This window comes from Pseudorca crassidens, chromosome X (genome assembly GCF_039906515.1).
Source record: "Pseudorca crassidens isolate mPseCra1 chromosome X, mPseCra1.hap1, whole genome shotgun sequence".
NCBI classification, from domain to species: Eukaryota; Metazoa; Chordata; class Mammalia; order Artiodactyla; family Delphinidae; genus Pseudorca; species Pseudorca crassidens.
In genome coordinates this window covers 31,151,780-31,175,560 of record NC_090317.1, presented here as the reverse complement: position 1 = coordinate 31,175,560, position 23,781 = coordinate 31,151,780, and the positions used below count along the sequence as shown (strand labels likewise).

The 23,781-nt window shown below is 42.0% G+C and overlaps 1 protein-coding gene across 7 annotated transcripts in view; it reads right to left on the bottom strand.

Annotated features, from left to right (window-relative positions):
- The window catches only part of KLHL13 (kelch like family member 13), a 186,737-nt gene extending 164,383 nt beyond the window's left edge, over window positions 1-22,354 (bottom strand). For 5 of the 7 annotated variants that reach the window (XM_067722564.1, XM_067722572.1, XM_067722563.1 and 2 more), the window contains exon 1: window positions 22,068-22,354. The gene's annotated coding sequence lies outside the window, so the exon portion shown is untranslated. The other 2 variants (XM_067722565.1, XM_067722573.1) reach the window with 1 other exon arrangement.
- Between the last annotated feature and the right edge of the window lie 1,427 nt (window positions 22,355-23,781).

The following is a 23,781-nucleotide window of genomic DNA, read 5'->3' as shown; positions in this document are numbered from 1 at the left end:
AATAAAAAATAAATTTAAAAAAATAAAATAAAATAAAATTGGATCTAATAGACTCAAGAACTGTACACACTTACCAATAACACCAGACTGAATTTAAAAGGGAGTTCTATAATTCACATCTTCCAAGTTTAAGTGAGAGTGTAGAGGTTATCAGAATGTAGTTGTACTAAAACAACTTAAAGTAGTACATATAGGGGAATCGGGAAGATGGCAGAAGAGTAAGATGCGGAGGTGACCTTCCTCCCCACAGATACACCAGAAATACATCTACACGTGGAACAACTCCTACAGAACACCTACTGAACGCTGGCAGAAGACCTCAGACCTCCCAAAAGGAGAGGGGATTAACAGCGCTGCTTAAAGGACCTCCAGAGACGGGTGCGAGCCACGGTTAACAGCACGGACCCCTGCGACGGGCAGGAGACGCTAAGGCCGCTGCTGCCGCCACCAAGAAGCCTGTGTGCGAGCACAGGTCACTATCCACACCTCCCTCCTGGGAGCCTGTGCAGCCCGCCACTGCCGGGTTCCCGGGATCCAGGGACAACTCCCACAGGAGAACGCACGGCACGCCTCAGGCTGGTGCAATGTCACGCCGGCCTCTGCCACCACAGGCTCGCCCCGCGCTCCGTGCCCCTCCCTCCCCCTGGCCTGAGTGAGCCAGAGCCCCCGCATCAGGGGCTCCTTTAACCCCGTCCTGTCTGAGCAAAGAACAGACGCCCTCAGGTGACCTGCACACAGAGGTGGGGCCAAATCCAAAGCTGAGCCCCGGGAGCTGTGAGAACAAAGAAGAGAAAGGGAAATCTCTCCCAGCAGCCTAAAAAGAAGCGGATTAAAGCTCCACAATCAACTTGATGTATCCTGCATCTGTGGAATACGTGAATAGACAACGAATCATCCCAAATTGCGGAGGTAGACTTTGAGAGCAAGATTTATGATTTTTTCCCCTTTTCCTCTTTTCGTGAGTGTGTATGGGTATGCTTCTGTGTGAGATTTTGTCTGTATAGCTTTGCTTCCACCATCTGTCCTAGAGTTCTATCCATCCGTTTTTTTTCTTTCTAAAAAAATTTTTTTCTTAATAATTATTTTTTATTTTAATAACTTTATTTTATTTTATCCTCCTTCCTCTTTCTTTCTTTCTTTTCTTTCTTCCTTCCTTCCATCTTTCTTTCATTACTTCCTTCTTCCTTCCTTCCTTCCTTCCTTCCTTGCTTTCTTGCTTTCTTTCTTTCTTTCTACTTTTTCTCCCTTTTATCCTGAGCGATGTGGATGAACGGCTCTTGGTGCTGCAGCCAGGAGTCAGTGAGGTGCCTCTGAGGTGGGAGAGCCAACTTCAGGACACTGGTCCACAAGACACCTCCCAGCTCCACATAATATCAAATGGCGAAAATCTCCCAGAGATCTCCATCTCAACACAAGCACCCAGCTTCACTCAACGACCAGCAAGCTACAGTGCTGGACACCCTATGCCAAACAACTAGCAAGACAGGAACACAACACCACCCATTAGCAGAGAGGCTGCCTAAAATCATAATAAGCCCACAGACACCCCAAAACACACCACCAGATGTGGACTTGCCCACCAGAAAGACAATATCCAGCCTCATCCACCAGAACACAGGCACTAGTCTCCTCCACCAGGAAGCCTACACAACCAACGGAAACAACTTTAGCCACTGGGGACACACACCAAAAACAACGTGAACTACGAACCTGCAGTCTGAAAAAGGAGACCCCAAACACAGTAAGACAAGCAAAATGAGAAGACAGAAAAACACACAGTAGATGAAGGAGCAAGATAAAAACCCACCAGACCTAACGAATGAAAAGGAAATAGGCAGTCTACCTGAAAAAGAATTCAGAATAATGATAGTAAAGACGATCCAAAGTCCTGGAAATAAAATAGAGAAAATGCAAGAAACATTTAACAAGGACCTAGAAGAACTAAAGATGAAACAAGCAATGATGAACAACCCAATAAATGAAATTAAAAATGCTCTAGATGGGATCAATAGCAGAATAACTGAGGCAGAAGAACTCATAAGTGACTTGGAAGATAAAATAGTGGAAATAACTACCGCAGAGCAGAATAAAGAAAAAAGAATGAAAAGAACTGAGGACAGTCACAGAGACCTCTGGGACAACATTAAATGCACCAACATTCGAATTATAGGAGTTCCAGAAGAAGAAGAGAAAAAGAAAGAGACTGAGAAAATATTTGAAGGGATTATAGTTGAAAACTTCCCTAATATGGGAAAGGAAACAGTTACTCAAGACCAGGAAACACAGAGAGTCCCATACAGGATAAATGCAAGGAGAAACATGCCAAGACACATATTAATCAAACTGTAAAAAATTAAATACAAAGAAAACATATTAAAAGCAGCAAGGGAAAAAAAAACAAATAATACACAAGGGAATCCCCATAAGGTTAACAACTGATCTTTCAGCAGAAACTCTGCAAGCCAGAAGGGACTGGCAGGACATATTTAAAGTGATGAAGGAGAAAAACCTACAAGCAAGATTACTCTACCGAGCAAGGATCTCATTCAGATTTGATGGAGAAATTAAAACCTTTACAGACAAGCAAAAGCTGAGAGAGTTCAGCACCACCAAACCAGCTTTACAACGAATGCTAAAGGAACTTCTCTAAGCAAGAAACACAAGAGAAGGAAAAGACCTACAATAACAAACCCAAAACAATTAAGAAAATGGGAATAGGAACATACATATCGATAATTATCTTAAAGGTAAATGGATTAAATGCTCCCACCAAAAGACACAGACTGGCTGAATTGATACAAAAAGAAGACCCATATATATGCTGTCTACAAGAGACCCACTTCAGACCTAGAGACACATACAGACTGAAAGTGAGGGGATGGAAAAAGATATTCCATGCAAATGAAAACCAAAAGAAAGCTGGAGTAGCAATTCTCATATCAGACAAAATAGACTTTAAAATAAAGACTATTACAAGAGACAAAGGAGGACACTACATAATGATCAAGGGATCGATTCAAGAAGAAGATATAACAATTGTAATATTTATGCACCCAACATAGGAGCACCTCAATACATAAGGCAAATACTAACAGACATAAAAGAGGAAATCGACAGTAACACATTCATAGTTGGGGACTTTAACACCCCACTTTCACCAATGGAAAGATCATCCAAAATGAAAATAAATAAGGAAACACAAGCTTTAAATGATACATTAAACAACATGGACTTAATTGATAATTATAGGACATTCCATCCAAAAACAACAGAATACACATTTTTCTCAAGTGCTCATGGAACATTCTCCAGGATAGATCATATCTTGAGTCACAAATCAAGCCTTGGTAAATTTAAGAAAATTGAAGCTGTATCAAGTATCTTTTCCGACCACAACACTATGAGATTAGATATCAATTACAGGAAAAGATCTGTAAAAAATACAAACACATGGAGGCTAAACAATACACTACTTAATAACGAAGTGATCACTGAAGAAATCAAAGTGGAAATTAAAAAAATACCTGGAAACAAATAACAATGGAGACACAACGACCCAAAACCTATAGGATGCAGCAAAAGCAGCTCTAAGAGGGAAGTTTATAGCAATACAATCCTACCTTAAGAAACAGGAAACAACTTGAATAAACAACCTAACCTTGCACCTAAAGCAATTAGAGAAAGAAGACCAAAAAAACCCCAAAGTTAGCAGAAGGAAAGAAATCATAAAGATCAGATCAGAAATAAATGAAAAAGAAATGAAGGAAACAATAGCAAAGATCAATAAAACTAAAAGCTGGTTCTTTGAGAAGATAAACAAAATTGATAAAACATTACCCAGACTCATCAAGAAAAAAACGGAGAAGACTCAAATCAATAGAATTAGAAATGAAAAAGGAAAAGTAACAACTGACACTGCAGAAATACTAAAGATCATGAGAGATTATTACAAGCAACTCTATGCCAATAAAATGGACAATCTGGAAGAAATGGACAAATTCTTAGAAAAGCACAACCTGCCAAGACTGAATCAGGAAGAAATAGAAAATATGAACAGACCAATCACAAGCACTGAAATTGAAACTGCGATTAAAAATCTTCCAACAAACAAAAGCCCAGGACCAGATGGCTTCACAGGCGAATTCTATCAAACATTTAGAGCAGAGCTAACACCTATCCTTCTCAAACTCTTCCAAAACACAGCAGAGGGAGGAACACTCCCAAACTCATTCTATGAGGCCACCATCACCCTGATACGAAAACCAGACAAAGATGTCACAAATAGAGAAAACTACAGGCCAATATCACTGATGAACATAGATGCAAAAATCCTCAACAAAATACTAGCAAACAGAATCCAGCAGCACTTTAAAAGGATCATACACCATGACTGAGTGGGGTTTATTCCAGGAATGCAAGGATTCTTCAATATACGCAAATCAGTCAATGTGACACACCATATTAACAAATTGAAGGAGAAAAACCATATGATCACCTCAATAGATGCAGAGAAAGCTTTTGACAAAATTCAACACCCATTTATGATAAAAACCTCCAGAGAGTAGAAATAGTGGGAACTTTCCTCAACATAATAAAGGCCATATATGACAAACCCACAGCCAACATTGTCCTCAATGGTGAAAAACTGAAAGCATTTCCACTAAGATCAGGAACAAGACAAAGTTGCCCACTCTCACCACTCTTATTCAACATAGTTTTGGAAGTTTTAGCCACAGCAATCAGAGAAGAAAAGGAAATAAAAGGAATCCAAATCAGAAAAGAAGAAGTAAAGCTGTCACTGTTTGCAGATGACATGATACTATACATAGAGAATCCTAAAGATGCTACCAGAAAACTACTAGAGCTAATCAATGAATTTGGTAAAGTAGCAGGATACAAAATTAATGCACAGAAATCTGTTGCATTCCTATACACTAATGATGAAAAATCTAAAAGAGAAATTAAGGAAACACTCCCATTTACCATTGCAACAAAAAGAATAAAATATCTAGGAATAAACCTACCTAAGGAAACAAAAGACCTGTATGCAGAAAATTATAAGACACTGATGAAGGAAATTAAAGATGATACAAATAGATGGAGAGATATACCATGTTCTTGGATTGGAAGAATCAACATTGTGAAAATGAGTCTACTACCCAAAGCAATCTACAGATTCAATGCAATCCCTATCAAACTACCACTGGCATTTTTCACAGAACTAGAACAAAAAATTTCACAATTTGCATGGAAACACAAAAGACCCCGAATAGCCAAAGCAATCTTGAGAACGAAAAACGGAGCTGGAGGAATCAGGCGCCCTGAGTTCAGACTATACTACAAAGCTACAGTAATCAAGACAGTATGGTACTGGCACAAAAACAGAAAGATAGATCAATGGAACAGGATAGAGAGCCCAGAGATAAACCCATGCACATATGGTCACCTTATCTTTGATAAAGGAGGCAGGAATGTACAGTGGAGAAAGGACAGCCTCTTCAATAAGTGGTGCTGGGAAAACTGGACAGGTACATGTAAAAGTATGAGATTAGATCACTCCCTAACACCATACACAAAAATAAGCTCAAAATGGATTAAAGACCTAAATGTAAGGCCAGACACTATAAAACTCTTAGAGGAAAACATAGGCAGAACACTCTATGACATAAATCACAGCAAGATCCTTTTTGACCCACCTCCCAGAGAAACGGAAATAAAAATAAACAAATGGGACCTAATGAAACTTCAAAGCTTTTGCATAGCAAAGGAAACCATAAACAAGACCAAAAGACAACCCTCAGAATGGGAGAAAATATTTTCAAATGAAGCAACTGACAAAGGATTAATCTCCAAAATTTACAAGCAGCTCATGCAGCTCAATAACAAAAAAACAAACAACCCAATCCAAAAATGGGCAGAATACCTAAATAGACATGTCTCCGAAGAAGATACACAGATTGCCAAAAAACACATGAATGAATGCTCAACATCATTAATCATTAGAGAAATGCAAATCAAAACTACAATGAGATATCATCTCACACCAGTCAGAATGGCCATCATCAGAAAATCTAGAAACAACAAATGCTGGAGAGGGTGTGGAGAAAAGGGAACACTCTTGCACTGCTGGTGGGAATGTGAGTTGGTACAGCCACTATGGAGAACAGTATGGAGCCTCATTAAAAAACTACAAATAGAACTACCATACGACCCAGCAATCCCTCTACTGGGCATATAACCTGAGAAAACCATGATTCAAAAAGTCATGTACCAAAGTATTCATTGCAGCTCTATTTACAATAGCCTGGAGATGGAAACAACCTAAGCGCCCATCATCGGATGAATGGATAAAGAAGATGTGGTATATATATACAATGGAATATTACTCAGCCATAAAAAGAAATGAAATTGAGCTATTTGTAATGAGGTGGATGGACCTAGAGTCTGTCATACTCTGTCTGAAGTAAGTCAGAAAGAGAAAGACAAATACCGTATGCTAACACAGATATATGGAATTTAAGAAAAAAAAAATGTCATGAAGAGCCTAGGGGTAAGACAGGAATAAAGACACAGACCTAGTAAAGAATGGACTTGAGGATATGGGGAGGGAGAAGGGTAAGCGGTGACAAAGCGAGAGAGTGGCATGGACATATATACACTACCAAACGTAAGGTAGATAGCTAGTGGGAAGCAGCCGCATAGCACAGGGAGATCAGCTCGGTGCTTTGTGACCACCTAGAGCGGTAGGATAGGGAGGGTGGGAGGGAGGGAGATGCAAGAGGGAATAGAGATGGGAACATATGTATTATGTATAAATGATTCACTTTGTTATAAAGCACACCACTGTAAAGCAATTATACTCCAATAAAGATGTAAAAAAAATAAAATAAAATGTAAAAAGCAATCAGAAAAAAAAGTAGTACATATGAATAGAAGGCAAAAATGAGTTATCAACATAAATCACCTAAATAATGTGGTTACAATAGTGTAGCCATGGGCTCATGTTAATTTGTAGTCCTAAAATTACTATTCCAGTATTCAGAACCAGTTTTTTTTTTTAACTGATAGAAAAGTTTTAATTAGCAAAGATGACACAGGAAAGGAAGGAGCAACATCCACACCCAGATTTAGCAGTATCCATGCTCCCCATCCTAAGGAGACTGATTTCTAAGGTTCTCAAACTATCAGGGAAAAGTGACTATAATAGGTCTTCAAGAGTCTCAGGTTGCCCTGTGCATACTATTCCTAACACAGCAAGCTATACATAGGAGCCCAAAAAGCCCTTTGGGGACACCCCAACAAGGCTTATCCTATCCCATGCTGCCTTCCAGGGTTGATATCCATCCCCCACTTTCCCCACCATATTGAAATTTATCTTCATGGTCAGGCTCTTAGTATCTTTCAAGATGATAATTACATATCAAGTAAACTATTCCATGTTAATAAAGCAAGTTTAGAGGAGACATCGCCAAGGCTTTCTGTAAACCCATTTTAACCTGCTAGAGCAAAGTACCTAACCTTCATTTGGTTGGATGAAAAAAAAAAGTGGTTTTGTTAACTAAAAACCAAAACTAAAACGAACAAACAAAAATTCTTTAGAAGCCACAGGTCTAACCAAATAGTGGAAATGTTAGGCAAATTATAAGACTGCAGTACTTTTGGCAAAGAAGTAACATTTTAGGGACTTCCCTGGTGGTCCAGTGGTTAAAAGTCCGCCTTCCAATGCAGGGGACACAGGTTCAATCCCTGGTCAGGGAACTAAGATCCCACATGCCATGGGGCAACTAAGCCCAAGCACCGCAACTGCTGAGCACACGCCGCAACTAGAGAGCCCATGTGCCGCAACTACTGAGCCCATGCACTCTGGAGCTCGCGCGCCACAACTAGAGAGAAGCCTGCACACTGCAATAAAGAGCCCGTGAGCCACAACAAAGGACCCCACATCCTGCAACGAAGATCCCACGTGCCGCAACTAAGACCTGACGTAGCCAAATTAATTTAATTTAATTTAATTTAATTTAAAAGAAAGAAGTAACATTTTAAAAACAGAACCACTAGGTGCCCTTCAAATCATGTCATGGAAGCTATCTATTCCTATACAAGTCCCTTGGTCGCTTGTTTTTCCGCTAACTACATTTTTCCAATTGAATGTTAAATGATGATGGTCACAACTGTGATTTTATAATCTCCACTTAAGTCACTGGAAAGGGATATAGGTAACAACACAGAAGGTACTTTGGGCACACAAAGAGAGAATGAGGGTTTTATAACTAAGGGCAGCACTTCAGCTTGATGGAGCCAGAGACTAATTTTCCTCTTCCTCATTGTAGTTATGATGGACTGTGACCAAAGAGCACCAAGAGAGACACACTAGGCTTTATCAGGCATTTCCACAGCTCTTTAGAACAAAAAGAGTGAACCGGATACTGTGACTGCCTCTCAGAATGAAGACAGGACTTGGCCTTGTTCACCACTGCATCCCCAAGACCTGGGTCAGAAGGTACTTCACTAATTTTTCTTGAATGAATTGATGTGAAACGCCTCATTTCCTCTCATCAGAGACACGGTGCTGCCCTATATAGTAAGGCTAATTAGAGCCATTGAGTCTCCTCTATCGGCAAATATAGCAGATTCATCTTTAAAAATGGTAGATGGACCTAACCCACACACAGAGTCACTTAGAGCCATTCTAAACCATTTAAGGGTCTAAACCATTTTTGGCACTAAGTTAAGCAGAAAATCAAACTATTGTCAAGTAATAGTTTATGCATATACTGTAATGGGTTCATTTCTGAAAATCAATGAATGGTATCTCAAGTCATAGAAAACTCAAGTTGCACATTACTCTAGATCCTGTTTTCTAAATGGTGTGATACTTTCTCATTCGGAATGGCGCTCTTAAAGCAAACCAACTTGGCTTGCCTTCAGTAAGCAGGTTTCTAACCCCCTTCCACGTAGCCCAGTATCATAATAGCTTAATAACAAAATTAGCAATGGAAAAAGACACCAGATTTCCTAAACCGAAATTCCTAAATCAAGCATCGTTTTTTAATTCCACAGCACCTGGCTCCTTGATCCCTATTAATCTCCATGATAAAGATATGCTTCCACCTAATTATCATAAAGGTGCACTTAGGTGTTCTTCTAGTGACAGCAGCATCATCTTGTTTGGTTCTATCCGACCCATCAGCTGTGACATCACCACACCACTGCCACACATAAAGAGCAGAGAATCCATGTACAGAAGGAAATTTTTAAAAATACTTAAGATTCACAGTAAGTCATTTTAAGTGAATCAAGTCACTTTAGCTTCAACTGAAACTACTTGGGGACCTGAATAGAAATTCAACTCAAGTATATAATAAGCATAGAAAACTACGGAGGAAGTTTTAAGTACCATTTCAAAACTGTTCTGAAAGAAAAAGAAGTAACAAGAGACGGATCCAAGATTAATTCATTTTAAAAGATACCTATGTTCTTCAAGACATCTAATTATGTCCATGGATTATTTTTAATAATAAAAAGTAAACAGCTCTTCTTTAGCCTGAAAGGTAACACTGACTCTAACTTATTACTATAAGGAAGAACTGGGAACAGCCTGCTCCCTCCCATGCCGCGCACACAGATATTTGGTTTAATAACTCCCACTAGACAGAAATGTAGTCCTTGAGTATAACAACTGACTATATTTTGGTGAAGTCTGAGTGGCTGAAAAATCCTTTCAGATTTTTTTCAAAATATTCCAACTATTTCACAATATCTGTATATAATATCATGCAATACATTTTTTAAAATAAATTTATTTATTTATTTTTATTTTTGGCTGTGTTGCGTCTTTATTGCTGTGCGAGGGCTTTCTCTAGCCGCAGAGAGCGAGGGCTACTCTTCGTTGCAGTGCGCGGGCTTCTCATTGCGGTGGCTTCTCTTGTTGCGGAGCACGGGCTCTAGGCGCGCGGGCTTCCGCAGTAGTTGTGGCACGTGGGCTCAGTAGCTGTGACTCGCGGGCTCTAGAACGCAGGCTCAGTAGTTGTGGCCCACAGGCTTAGTTGCTCCGCGGCATGTGGGATCTTCCCAGAGCAGGGATTGAACCCGTGTCCCCTGCATTGGCAGGCGGATTCTTAACCACTGCGCCACCAGGGAAGCCCATGCAATACATTTTATAAGACCCTTTCTGTAACACGTCACCCCAGTACTAAATCCCAGCAAACTATATCCCTGTTGCTTTTATCTCAACCACCTATCCACTAGTACTCTATGTCAGGCGTAACCTTCAGAAATATTTTTTTTTTAAATGCCAGTGTATACACATAAAATTTCTTTTTTTAAAAAAAAAAAAATTATTTATTTATTTATTTTTGGCTGTGTTGGGTCTTCGTTTCTGTGCAAGGGCTTTCTCTAGTTGCGGCAAGCAGGGGCCACTCTTCATCGCGGTGCGTGGGCCTCTCACTATTGCGGCCTCTCTTGTTGGGAGCACAGGCTCCAGACGCACAGGCTCAGTAGTTGTGGCTCACGGGCCTAGCTGCTCCGTGGCATGTGGGATCTTCCCAGACCAGGGCTCGAACCTGTGTCCACTGCATTGGCAGGCAGATTCTCAACCACTGCGCCACCAGGGAAGCCCTACACATAAAATTTCTCAGGCATCCCTGGCTCTGGTCCGTTATAGAAGCACGCACAGACAAGGTGGTAGCCATTCACACAAGCGGGTGTAGCAGTTTTTGTTTGTAAGTACAAGTCTGGCTTAGTTATGTAGTACTAATATCAATACACTTGTGATAAATACATAATGAGCAGATATATATAAACAATTTGGACTGAGAATTCAAAATCAGATAAATACATAATCCTTTGAAAGACCAGTCACTAATCAAAATGAAATTAAAAGAAGGCGTTCTATAGCAATTTGGAGCTAGATAGCACAAAACAGCCTCAAATGTGCATTACACCGAGCAGAGCTCTATGGACATTTTGATGGGGAAGCAGTAGTACCAACAGCCACACTACTTCCAGCCCCTTCATGGCCACATTTGTTTCAAAACATATTTCTCTTTTGGGGTGATGAAAGTGTTCTAAAATTGACTGTGGTGATGGTTGTGCAACTCCGTGAATATACTAAAAACCACTGAATGGTACACTTTTAATGGGCGAACCGTATGGTAGCTGAATTATAGCTCAATAAAGTTGCTCCCTATTTTTAAAAACATGTTTGTGGAGCAAAATATTGCACACAAAAGCAGCTCTGATTGGCTGCCAATATAAAGGATTCTGAATTTGATTTACCCTCAAATTGTTTTCCCAGTTCAAAATAAACATGTACACACATGCATGCACATCTGCACACACACAGGCAACATACAGGCACAAAGCTTTGGGCATTAAAATGTCAGAATGCTCTCCTTGTTTTTCAATAAGACCCTTGCTCTTCAAAAGTGCCTTATTAAAAATACCTTGCCAAAAAAAAAAAATACCTTGCCAACTTTAACACCCTGCTCTGATGGTTCCCCTACATTTCTCCAGAATGTTTTCTAACATGCCTTAGTTAGCTATCATGCTCCTATATAATGTCCCCTGTGAGAGACAGAATAAAAGGAAGGGTTGTGGTTCAAAAGCACAGACTCTACAACTAGACTGCATGGATGCTAGATCTTTTACTTATTAGGTATGTAACCTTGGGGTTGTTATCTAACTTCTCTATGCCTCAGTTTTCTCATCTGTAAAATGGGGATAACAATGGCCCCTCCCTCACAGCACTGTTATGTGGTTTAAATGTGTTAATGCATATACAGCACCTACAATGGTACCATACTCGTGGTGGGTACTGTAATAACTAATTACTGATTGGCATTAGTATTAGTATTGGCTGATATCAAGTTGCTTCATGTTCTCTGTTGCCTTTGCTAGACTGTAGGATTATTTCAGGGCAGTGAATACCTTTTCTCCCTCCTAACCAAATGCTTTACATACAATTACTCCACAAATGCTTCCTCAGAACGTTTAAACACCACAGCTATATGATGCCAAAAGCACTTAGAAAATTCCGTAATAAATCCAAAACTCATTTTGATAAATGTCAAATTGTGCAAGTACGTATGCAGACCTAGAATAATGGTTGGCATCTCCACTGCTGAAGTTTTGGTTCATCCCATCAACTGAAAGACTAGAGACATGAAAGGATCCTTAGTCTTCTATATCATTAGTGGAAAAGCACTAGGTTAGAACCAAGGGCCCTACATTCTGCTCCTAGATCCACCTCAGACAATGCGACCTTCTGCAAGCCACTTAACCTCACTGTGCATCTGCCACTGGGAGGATAATTAACCATTCTTCAAAAGCAAGATGCTCTAAATAAAGGGCATTATCTTTCATATTGAGCTCATTTCTTGAGGGTAGAGTAAGCCTAATCTTTGAAAAAAGACTTTTAAATATTTTCTTTTCCTGTTCGAATATGATGCTGCTGCTGGTGATTATAAACGCAGGTAAAGCTGCTAATAAATAATATATCTCATTAGTGTGGTGAGCTAGGCTTTTCAGTACTTGAACATACATTATCATAATAATCATCACAAAACCCTGTGAATAGACAGCAATGAGTTGCCTGGTTCTTTCCCTTCTGTGCACCTATGGCATTCCAAATCCAAGTCCACTACCCACGGGGTATCTGTCTCATCACGTGTCTGACACGGCAACCAAAGGAGAACACTGGAAGGTGGAAAAGCAGGCATGCTACCTTCGTATACTTCCGACTCAAAAGGTTAGAGCAGCTCTGCAACTACAGCAGCTCTCAGTAATCTATTTAGACTTAGACATTCATTTATCAAAACTGCTCTTGAATTTTTATCATCTCTAAGCGGCTTGACTACTACGAGTCTTCCAATATTTTCCACTTTGAGGGCTTGAAATCTGTAATAGAGATAAATCAGGAAAATGTATTACCTCTTGAAGTATCAGAACACCAGAAGTTTTCATGTTTAAAAGACAACACTGTTTGCTGTGCACATTTTCCTACATCTCCCTTTCCCTTCAAAATGGAGATTAAAATTTAAGTCCTATTAAGCTAAACATTATTGTATTTAAGTATATGCTGGGTCAATCATATTGAAAAATTGACATTTTCCTCACATTCAATGTAATTCTATCTTTGAATAAGTAATAAGCCAAGCATTTACCACAAACTTTCTTGTCTGCCAGAAAACTAGTGCTACTTCTAAATGGTCTACTCACCATTTAAAAGGTACATGTTCAGAAAATAGCATCCCAGCTGGGATTAAGGCAGTATAAAGGAAAGATGCAATTTTCCCTAAGATTTCCGGTTCATATATAAATGGCAAAGCTCCTAAAGTTTTAACCAGTTAGGCCATCAATCTACTAAAAGAGTCAATAATAACTATACCTACTACGTGGCTTGAACTGTGCTTAGCACTTTATATGCATTATTTCATTTAATCCTTAACACCAACAGACGAGCTTGTTTACAGAGGGGGCAACAAGGCTCAGAGAAGTGAAGGGAGTTGCCCAAAATTACACTGCCAACAAGAGGCAGAGTTGGGATTTGAACCCCAGCCTGAGATTCCAGGGCCGAAGATCTTAGCCACTGAACTCTATACAGCGTTCGCACTGAGAAACATGCAAGAGTGGAACAGAAAACTTTGTTGAAATGAAGCATTCTTTAGAAATAAGTGGGACCACGAAGCAAAACTCTACAACCCTCTTATCCCTTTTTACTGAATAGACTGTAAAAGCACGTCACACATAGATTATAAAAACCATTCCTTAATCACCCCTCTATACCCATTTCCCTATGATCTTTGGGCAGTAAAATGTTACAACAAGGTCAGGCCCTGGGAACTGTGTCTGGAGTGGGACAGCAATAAAAAAAGTGGGACAGCAATAATAAAAGCCAGTTGAAAGAGTTCGTGTTTGACTTACTCCATTTACTTTCACCCCCTTTCTTCACTTGCCTTTCTCTTCATCTTTCTCATTTGGAGGAAAGCAATTCACTGCTTTGCAACAGGCATACCTCTGGCGTGCTGCTTGCCCATTTTCAAAACCACCTCAAACTCTAGAAAGCTTTTATCAACCTCCGAGCACATGAGGCTTGATAACTTTCCTCTACTATTAAATATTTCAGTAGCCAGCAACTGACGAAGCAGTTTGTATAGTGAATGCATTATAAACGAAAGGAGATTCAAAGTTAGCAAAAGTTAACTTCAGTCAGTGACACAAGCAAGTGTGCATAGAATGTGGCAAAGCTTTGACCCCATCAATTGTGCTGCTTTAAGTTCATGGTCATTATGTTCTAACAACCTCTCTTCTGAAGACAGCAGTCCCTTGGCAGGCCCTTCACTGTCAGTCTTAGCTACCACCCCGCAACATGAAGACCACAGCTAGCACACAACACATTTTAAGATTCAGATCACTATCAAACAACCAGAGCGCTCTCTTGAACTAAAAGAAATTATGCAACATAGGGGGAAAAGATGGATGTCTATTGCCTTTGCTGCAGGCCATTAGGGGTTTTAAGGCTATGAAAATATATGAGTATTTGACTAAAGGAACAGACTCAAACAACACAGTGTGGCCTCAGTGTTTTTCAAAGCGTCACCCCAGGGTTACCACAGCTGCCCTTGCAGGCAGACTTTCTCTGAAGTACTGGGTTTTACCTCAAATTTTCATTATGAATCCTGCGCTGTAAAGCACAATGTATTTGAATTTAAATATTGTTAATTATTTAAAATTAGCTACCACCGAATGTTCTTCTCAATGTTTGGGTAAAATAAATGCTTCAAGAAAACACAAGCTGCTTTATTTTGTAACTCTTAGTACACATTATCATGTCACCATCATGCTAATCCAGTATACCCAGTGTGCTCCAGTTTGAGAGAAAGAGCGCTGGACAGAGATTCTATTTGTTTGAACTAGTGCAATGCCAGGAATATAATAGGTACTTCATAAGTATTTGTGGAATGAATTGGCAGAATGGCTTCAAGGACTAGTTTTCAACTCCAAGAACATTCCAGAAAAACCTTTTGAGACACATAATTACAAAAGAAAACCACAAAAGAACAAGGACAAAGAAAATATACCAATTATGATTTACAAATATTGATAAGGGGGAACAATAAAAACCATACTTTGCTTAGTTTAGTTGGAAGGAAAAGGCTGCCAGGATGTCATACAGAGATAATGTTGCAGGGGGTAGGGGTGGTTAGGGTGATTAAAAACCAATTCCAGTTAGCGAACACTAAGACGAGTTTTCAGCTGACTCTTGTGCTTTCCTCTGTACGTTTTTAATATTAATGATTTCAAACTTACAGAGGAAAATAAGGAATTGTAATGGATACCCGTGTTCCTGTGTACCCAATGCATGATGCTGAAACTGCTGAAGTCCAGGAGCCATGCCTCATTCGTTTTATACCTTTCTCTGGCTTTTACTACAGATTTCTATATACATGAGGAGTTCAAGAAATGTTTAACAACTGCCAAGAATAAGTGTCTAATCATATTAAATTCTTAACTGCATCCTCTCCGCGAGCCCCTCCCCAAAAAAGACTTGCCCTAAAAAAAGCATGCTTTAAGTAACAGAAGAAAAACAAAAAATAAATACTTTTACTGGTCCTAGATGAAAGAGGATTGAAAGACTGGGGTCTCAGCTCATTTCAATCATGTGACCCGGCCGTATCTGTTTTCCTATGATAAAATGAGGCTCATATGGCTGGCCCTCTATCCAGAGTTGTTGCATGAATAAATCAGCATGTATTTACATGGTAACCATTACAAGCGAGGTATTGGGAAGGATAATATAGCATATTTACCTCCCTAATCACTACCAACAGCAACGACTTACTATGTGCAAGGCCCTGATTTAAGCACTTTTATGTGAGGTATACAATCCCTTATCTGAAAAGCTTGGTGCCAGACGTGTTTCCAAATCCAAAAACGTCCAGACTTTTAGGTAGGCGGTAACCTGCATGTACTATACATTATGTAATACCCCAGTATGGTCAGAAGGCACTGCCCCATAAACACATTACTAATTTTACAACAAAACCAAATAAATATTAACATTAAGTAGAATAAAGGCTATAAAATACATTTGCATCCGTTCAAGTCAAATTTTGTCAGCATCTGAGTTTCGGCACCTAACTTACCAAATAAAAGTTTTATCACACCTTTTTATTTATTGTTTTATTTATTTTTGTGGTACGCGGGCCTCTCACTGTTGTGGTCTCTCCCGTTGCAGAGCACAGGCTCCGGACACGCAGGCTCAGCGGCCATGGCTCACGGGCCCAGCCGCTCAGCGGCACGTGGGATCTTCCCAGACCGGGGCACGAACCTGCGTCCCCTGCATCGGCAGGCGGACTCTCAACCACTGCGCCACCAGGGAAGCCCCTATCACACCTTTGTAAATTAAAAATTGCAAACAACACATTTTAGATGTACCTAACTCATTCAGTCCTTCTAAGTACTCTAAGATCGAAGTTCTCTTATTCCTATTTTACAGATGAAAACTATGAGGTACAGAGAGATTAACTAACTCACCCAGTGCACCCCAGCTAGTAAGTCTCCTGGCCTGAACTGCAACCCAGGCAGCCTAGCTCCACTATCGTGCTCTTAACAACTATGCTCTATGACTTCTCTCAGAAACTGCTTGATGACACCAGACAAGCATGTGAAAAGTAAAACAGTACTAAACAATTTAAGTACCCAAAACAATAGGGGAAACAGCACAAGGCAGCATTTATTCGTCATTCAGCAACTATTTATAGAGGACATACCATGTGCCAGGTGTTCAGGAGACAACGACGAGCGAACCAGACAAGGTCCAGGTTGCCTTCATGCAGCCAGAGACCGGTGGGGAAATGGCCCGGCATCAAATAAACATAATTATGACATGCATGGCAAGTTTGTGTGACTGCTGTTCACATCCAGAGGAGGAGATCGGGTCAGTGCGGGGCGGTGTAACAGGACGTAAGATTGGAACTGTTCCTTGACTAGTACTGGGATTTGCAAGGACAAAAAGAAAAAGGGAGGGCTTTTGAAACAGATGATGGCATGGCATCCATTCAAAACACCGTTACTGTGCGCCTACTCTATGCCAAGAATAATGCTAAGCACAAAAGTTCCAAACTAGGTAAAAATCCATTTAAACCAACAGAGGATTTGTGTAAGAGAATAATAAGGACAAGTGGGATAGTAGGCCTGGGTCACATCAGGGAGAACCCTTGAGTGTTGAGGAGCTGGGATTAGACCCTGCAGGAGTCCCTGAAAGTTATTTTGCAGGTTTCTGCCTCACAATATTAGGATTTATCCCTATGGAATGTCAATGACTATCTGCATTCCTATTTGGGGCCAATTAGACCTCAAAGCTGGATTGCTTTCAAGCAAGGGCTCAGGGCAACAAGATAAATGCCAAGTCTGAATTCATTTAATCCTCAAGGAATAGAGAAAACTCTAATCTCTCAAAAACTAAAGGTATGGCAATTTGAAAATGCTGGAGAAGGCAATGACCAGCTCCTCTTTTTTTTTTTCCAGTTTTTCAATTTATTTATTTATTTTTGGCTGCGTTGGGTCTTCATCGCTGCGCGCGGTCTTTCTCTAGTTGCGGCGAGCCAGGGCTACTCTTGATTGTGGTGCGCGGGCTTCTCATTGCGGTGGCTTCTCTTGTTGCGAGGCACGGGCTCTAGGCGCACAGGCTTCGGTAGTTGTGGCACACAGGCTTCAGTAGTTGTGGCTTGCGGGCTCTAGAGTGCAGGCTCAGTAGTTGTGGTGCGCGGGCTTAGTTGCTCTGCGGCATGTGGGATCTTCCCGGACCAGGGCTCGAACCCATGTCCCTGGCATTGGCAGGAGGATTCTTAACCACTGCGCTACCAGGGAAGTCCCCCAACTCCTCTTAAAATCCCAAAGGCCGTTTCTAAAACCTAAGTTATTCCTTCATACGCAAATGAGATTTCCAACCTTCCAAAGTACATTTCTATGAGAAAATAAAACATCATTCTTTGAAAAACAAATTCTTAAGTTGAACGATGATCTGATCTTTAATGAGGCTGGTGACAACTTACCTCAGGGCACAGGTGACAATGTGACAGTGGAAACTCAACTGCTTTTTAACATACCTCAGAGTTCCACTCCCCTATCCCCTTATCTAAGCAGAGTGGAAGAAGTGAATTACATATTTATTCAGCATACATATCAAAGATTTTCATTCTCAGGTCTTAATGTAAACAACTGAGTAGCGAGGTATTCTATTTGTCCTCTGCAAAACAAATTCTCTTTACGCCCACTAATATTTTTTTTAGTCATTGACCTTCCACAGAGAAGTAGGTAACAAAGACTCTTCAATGGCTTCCCGCTGTTCTGAGAACCAAACTCAAATTATTTCTCAGAAGCTCCAGGCCTGCATCACCTATTATCTGCCTCTTTCCGGGCTCCTTAACTCCTTTAACCACTCCCCCACATTGCTCACTAGGCTCCATCCACGCTGGCTTGTTTTCTGTTCCTCAAACATCTCAAGTTTGTTTTTCTGCCTCAAGGCCTTGACTCTTCTCTCCGCTCTTGACAAGGTAAACTGACAAGGTAAGCTCAATCTCTCTTCTTTCACGTCTCTGTTCAAAGGTCACCTTTGCTGGGAGGCCTTTCCAGAGCACCCTTGCTAAATAGGCCGGTCCCAGTTCTCCATCTCACAGTATTTCCATCATTGTTGTCACTACCATCTATAAGGATCTTCTTCATTTATTTCCTTGTTTATTGTCTATATCCTTTGGTGGAATATAACCTCTGTGAGACTCTAGAAGAACAAGGATCATGTCTCTTAAGGTTCATCATTGTGCGTAACACAGGGCCTGGCAGACAGAAGGTGCTCAACAGATTTCGTAAGATAAATTACTAAATGAATGAAGAATATATTTAAAGGCTGATTGCTATGAATGTCAGTAACTTGAGAAAGCCTTGTTTTTCTAATTTTGAGATGTTTCTCTACAGCTGTTCATTTTTCAAAATTCTTTCTACATTTTCTGAAATCTGGTGACACCTGACAAGTTGTTGTGCTAGTTCACGGCAATAAAAATATATCACTCAACCAATGGATTTAAGAAAAAATACTTTGAGGAGGTTGTAGTAGTTTATTAAACATCAATAAAATCAAACAATCTGAAAATTGGTTAGTCTCACTCCACTAATGTAAGTCAAATTACATGAAGAAAAGTAATTTAAAATGTAAAGAAATGCAAAAGAAGAGAATTCGACAGCAAACGGCAATTATGTTTACTAACATCAGAAATATCCAGTTTGATAACTTCTAGGTGTACTAGGTGGATTATCAAGTACATTTTGAGTAACATTCTAAGATTCAGAGCAAAATGCTTAAGACAAACTCATATCCACCTTTATCTTATTTTCTGGCAAACATAAGTAGTTCATACTAGGGCAATGTTACCTTAGACTTGGTATCAGTAACAATTACCAAGGAAAAAAATGGCATAGTAACATAAACTCTTTTCTTTGAAACAGTTGGCAAGTTTGTATATCTTTCCAGAAAGGGTTGGCAAGAAAATTACAGATTTAGAAGGGTGGGCCTATTGGTATAAATCCCCTTTCCCTACTATATCCCATTTTTTAAAAGGACTAAAGTGAAGTCAGAAATTTACCAAATGAATGAGGGAAACTACAGATCACCTGTAAGCCATATAACTAAACTGACGATCAACAGACTTTAATATTCTTGTGAAAACCACTTTCCTCAGAACATCACCTTAAACTCGATACTGCCATACCACTCTTTCTTAAAGTGTGCTTATAAAAATCGCAGATTAAAAGCCTTGGGAATTTAAGGCTCTTATTTATCTATTTTAAAAACACATCATTTGATGTTGCCGCAGAAGCTACATGCTTTGTCTCACTGCCAAAAAAGTGCTCCCAGGACAGTGAAATTTACCCATCATCTTTATTCACAACTGGTTTCTTCTGAGATGACTGCCAATTAATACCCAGTATGTCAATGGCAACACCTGGTCACACATCAAGCAAACAATTCTATCACTGTTAAGTATAAGGATATTAACAAAAACTTGCAGATAAGGGAGCTAGTATTTTTAAACGTAAAATGATGTCATAACTGCTTAATGGATTATTTCATTTTTCTCAGTTTTCAAACTTGAACACTGGATATAGCCCATTTCCAAGAACACAGCCGCCGAGGTCAGCATGTGCTAGTTTACTGTATCTGCCTCCACTTTCAGCTTCTTCATTCAATTTTCTTCACGCACTAATTAGCGCATGGAATTGAGTAAACGAACCTCAGTATGGGAGCTAACAGGGCAACTGCATGGGGAGAAGGCGATATTGCTAGTGCTGTGTGAAATCAGCTTCAGCGCACTAATCCCCAATCCACAGAAAAGTCGTCTCTTTGACATGGTTTTTAAATTCTGCTTCTTGAGGGTATATACAAATATGAGATCTGAAGCAAGAAATTGTGGCTTCTTTAAAAGAAAAAACAAAAACAAAGGCAGGGGCCCTCCCAACAGAGACAGTTTTAAACTCCAGATTCAGTGTAACCACCTCTACATCAAGATATAGAACTATTCCATCACCACAAACATAAATTAGACAACTCAAGAGAAGGGAACAACTCAAGAGAAGGAAGGAAAGAAAATCTACTGTATTTATCCATACTTTTCTTACCATGTTCTTGTTGTTCCCATTCAGTGTGCTTAGTAACCAGCCTATGCTAACTTGAGTGACTTTATCCCAAACCACTAGTCCTCTGACTACATTAAAACGATGAACACCCCAGTCTGCAGGAGAAGCCAGGCATCAAAGTCAGTGTCTCTCTCTCTCTCTCTCTCTCTCTCTCTCTCTCTCTCCCCCCTCCCCCTCCCTCCCCCTCCCTCTCTCTCTCTCTCCCTCCCTCCCTCCCTCCCTCTCTCTCTCTCTCCCTCTCCCCCTCCCTCCCCCTCCCTCTCTCTCTCTCTCTCCCTCCCTCCCTCCCCCTCCCTCTCTCTCTCTCTCTCCCTCCCTCCCTCCCTCTCTCTCTCTCTCCCTCTCCCCCTCCCTCCCCCTCCCTCTCTCTCTCTCTCCCTCCCCTCCCTCCCCCTCCCTCTCTCTCTCTCTCTCCCTCCCTCCCTCCCTCCCTCCTTCTCTCTCTCTCTCTCCCTCCCCTCCCTCCCCCTCCCTCTCTCTCTCTCTCTCCCTCCCTCCCTCCCTCCTTCTCTCTCTCTCTCTCTCTCTCTCTCTCCCTCTCCCTCCCTCCCTCCCTCCCTCTCTCTCTCTCTCTCTCTCTCTCTCTCTCTTTCCCCGGCCTGCTTGGCAGCGTGAGAAGAATCAGATTCAGGACCATGTGCTAGGATTAAACACAAACATACATACCTACATTCTAAGCGGTTGTGGTTCTTGAACTAAGTTACTGAAAACTAGAAAGAAACTTTCAAGTTCCTCAGCTGGTATTTGCTAGAGGATCATTCCCATCACTTGCAGTACACCGTAATAGACTGTAAGCTTCCAAGAAAATCATTAGACAACTGTGATTAATCCAAAGAAGCCAAGACTTTTAGAGATGAAGACGTTCAAAGCAGAGTTAACAGCTTCGAGGAAGAGAGGAGTGTGCTCCTGACTCCGGAGCCAGCAGCGGAGCCTACCAAGTTAGAAGATTATAGAGGAGGGACGGATGGGAGGCACAAAGCAGAAACTGTTAGAAGGCAAGAGACAGTGGGGCCCGAGGCGAGCAGAGGGACCCCAGACCGTCAAGGGCAGCGACAGCCCGGAGGAGAAGATCTTAGAGGGATAACAAAGAAGCAAAGGAAAGCTAGGTACAGTGGTCCTCAAAGAACCCAGGCGACTGGCGGAGCCAGCGAGTCCGGGAGGTAGGGATGAGAAGGTGCAGGGATGAGGGCGCACAGCGGCAAGCGCGAGAAAATGGGTTGGGGGGTGAGGGGACGTGCAAAGAGCGAAGGTAGTTCCCTGTCCCTCTGCCCCTGGTGCAGATCGCAACTCCTTACCGCGCGCCGCCTGGCCCCGCCGGGTCCCAGGGGCTCGGAGGCGGCTGATGGAGCCGCTGCGACTTCAGGACCCTGCCTCACCTTGTTTGCCGCGTCCCAGCGTCCCGCTGCCCGTTCGCCGGCTGCTGCGCTCCGAGGGCCAAAGAGCTAGTCGCGCGGCGCAGCCGGGGCTCTGTCCGGCTGTGAGGCACCGGCCCCCAATCCTCCGCACCCCCTGCTCGCCCCGGTCACTTCGCCTCGCTCTCCCGCAGGCGGAGAGCACGGACCCTAACCCGAACGCCGCTCCACTTATTTCAGAAGCCCCAGTCCCACGCTTCCCCGGAATACGAGCGGAGCTGCTGCGGCCGCAGCGGCAGAGCCTCCGCCTGACCTCACCGGGGGGTGGGGGGGGCGGGAGCCCAGTTGAGGAGGGGAGGGGGAGGGAGCGCGCGGGCGGGGGAAACATGGCGGCGGGGGTGGCCCCGGCGGCGCCTGCGCGGGAGGCGGGGGAGCTGGGGCTAGGACCGTGTGTAGGGTCCGAGCACAACTCCGCTGCAGCCGATGCGTGACGAGGAGGGGCCCGGAGGCGGGGTGACCGCCCAGTGGCCCTCACGCCTCCGAAACCGGGACGCTCGGCTTTGAGCACACTTGGCTTCTAGTGCCCAGGGTGCAGAAGAGGTGAAAACTGTCAAGTATCCAGGGGCACAGTGCGCCCGCCAAGAGGAGGCCCCCCGGTGCTCCTGCCTGCAGTTGTCGCAGCCCCTCTTAGTCACAGGGGGCCCGGGCACAAGGTGTGTCCTCAAGCCGCTTCCCCTCGGTGGGGCGCGCACCTCGAAATCAGCCTGACCCAGGCTGTCACACAACTGTTCATCACTCTTCGGATGCGATGAGCGCTTCATATCTGCCCTCCCTACGGGAGGTACAGACGATTAAGAAAGAGGAAGAATAACAAATACGGCACTTCAGCATTTTACCGAACGTCTGCTTAGAACCCAGCGCTGAATTATTCACTCACTTAATTCTCACAGCTACTCCACAAGGTCCACAGTAGAATTATCTCCATTTCACAAGTGACAAAACTGAGGCGAAAAGGTCAAACTAGTTGCCCAAGGTTACACAATTGGTAAGGAGCAGAGCAGCACCCAGTTTCCCAAGCAGTGTGATTCCAGCGCCCAAGCTCTTAACCGCTGTGCAACGCTGCTTCCAAACTGGTGGAACTGCTACTCTGAGTCAGAATCTTGACTCTCTCCTCCCGGTTCTGTCAGCCAAGCCCCCAGCAAAAACCCCAGTCAAGCCTGTTTTTCCCCTTTGCAGGTCTTCTATTCATTCTTTGCCTTCTTGACGGTTACAGCCTGGGGCCACCATTTTACACCTCTTCCTTTGCCTTTTCTGCTTATAATTCCAGACTTCTCCTAGGAAAAATAATGGGAGCGTGCTGTTAGCAACCAGTTTACTCACTGTTTTTTTGTTTTTTGTGTTTTGTTTTTTTTAAGGAAGTGATGGGGTGAGTGTGGGGACTGTAGTTCTTTATATTTCCTAATATTTCTCCCTTTGCCTACCAGTAAACTGATCAGGCATCTGAGATCTCAACATTGTTGACTTGGTATTTCAAATTCCATACACTGAAATTCTAGTAGTGCATTTTAAGTAACTTTGAAATTAATCAGTTACTCAAAAACTTGCAAGAACTAAAGCTATCACCACACTGTTGGGCTTTACCAAACTGGTAAAAAGGTAAGAAAGAACTCCAAGTGCACGTGTAATTTACATTATTATCTTTTACCTGTCAGTGGATTCAACACGATTCATCTTTGTT